The sequence below is a fragment of the Coregonus clupeaformis genome, chromosome 16 (genome assembly GCF_020615455.1).
Source record: "Coregonus clupeaformis isolate EN_2021a chromosome 16, ASM2061545v1, whole genome shotgun sequence".
Taxonomy (NCBI): domain Eukaryota; kingdom Metazoa; phylum Chordata; class Actinopteri; order Salmoniformes; family Salmonidae; genus Coregonus; species Coregonus clupeaformis.
The window spans coordinates 47,693,769-47,695,575 of NC_059207.1; positions in this window are offsets into that span (position 1 = coordinate 47,693,769).

Here is a 1,807-nt window from a genome sequence, read left to right on the forward strand (position 1 = left end):
TCCAGTTTGGTTTGATCTGTTCTTCGTTACAATAGCAAATGTACTTGATGTGAGATTCAGGGACAATAAAGTAGCCATTCTGATATACCTTGCCTAACTTTTTTATAATGTATCTTGGTTAGATATGCCTTCATTTATCAAGGCATGATCTCATGAGTGATAGGAATAACATGTGCTTCAATATGTTTTTTGTTTTTTTTACTTCATGTCCATGGTTGTCAACCGTACCGCATGAATAGAACGTAAATTACAGAGGTTAGATGTTGTGGTGGCAGCTGCAGAGAAGTACTTGGGTGTACGATATTTTACTGCAGAAGAGTTACAAGGTGTTTTGAACGATAGTGTCCCGTCCTCCCAGGCTGCTGGCCTGGTGCAGGAACAGATAGGGCCAAAGTAGTTGAATAGTGATGATGTTTTAGTGGGTGTAGGGTTAGTTGGTAGGGCAATTTTTTCACAAAGTGTAATGAATTTATACTACAGAATAGTAGGCTGATACACAGCCAATACAGTAGGCGGCGGCAGGCACCTAAAACATTTGTTTGGGGACCACCATAATACCAAGGAAGAAGAATACATTGGAATGTTAAAGATGTTAGGCTGCAAATATACGGTCAGGATATAGGTAGGGTGTCTAAGTTTAAGTATTTAGGTATGTGGTTTGATGAGAGGCTCACATGGAAGAGACATGTTGAGTATATTGAAATTAAGTGTAGGAAGGTGCTGAACCTCATGAGGGCAGTGGAAGGATATGATTGGGGGTCAAATAGACAAACACTGTTGTATACTGTATATACCAGGCATTGATCAGGTCATATTCTAAAACGGTACTACAGCGCCTGGATAGGATACATTCAAGGGCCCTGAGATTGTGTGTAGGTGCCTTCAGGACGACACCTGTTGAGGCATTGCAGGTGACAAGTGGGGAACTCCCACTGAGGATAAGGCGGGACAAACTGGCATTAGTGTACTGGGCGAGGTTGAAAGGGAGTTCAGAAGGACATCCTGCGGTCACGGCAACTGGGGAATGCTGGGAGCGAGGAGTGGGTAAGCAGAGGGCGTACGGGTGGACAATCAGGCAGAAGGTGGTAAATATGTACTGGGTGAGAGAGATAGGGCCGGCAATTGCATTGGGGAACATTCTTCCGTGGCTGTTTCCAAAACCAAGTGTAGATGTGGACATGATTGACGGCAGGAGAGAATGGGGTGAAGACGTGACACTGTGTGTGGAGAGATATACAGTTGAAGTCGGAAGTTTACATACACTTAGGTTGGAGTCATTAAAACTCATTTTTCAACCACTCCACAAATTTCTTGTTAACAGACAGATTATTTCACTTATAATTCACTGTATCACAATTCCAGTGGGTCAGAAGTTTACATACACTAAGTTGACTGTGCCTTTAAACAGCTTGGAAAATTCCAGAAAATGATGTCATGGCTTTAGAAGCTTCTGATAGGCTAATTGACATAATTTGAGTCAATTGGAGGTGTACCTGCGGATGTATTTCAAGGCCTACCTTCAAACTCAGTGCCTCTTAGCTTGACATCATGGGAAAATCAAAAGAAATCAGCCAAGACCTCAGAAAAGAATTGTAGACCTCCTTGGGAGAAATTTCCAAATGCCTGAAGGTACCACGTTCATCTGTACAAACAATAGTATGCAAGTATAAACACCATGGGACCACGCAGCCGTCATACCGCTCAGGAAGGAGACGCGTTCTGTCTCCTAGAGATGAACGTACTTTGGTGCGAAAAGTGCAAATCAATCCCAGAACAACAGCAAAGGACCTTGTGAAGATGCTGGAGG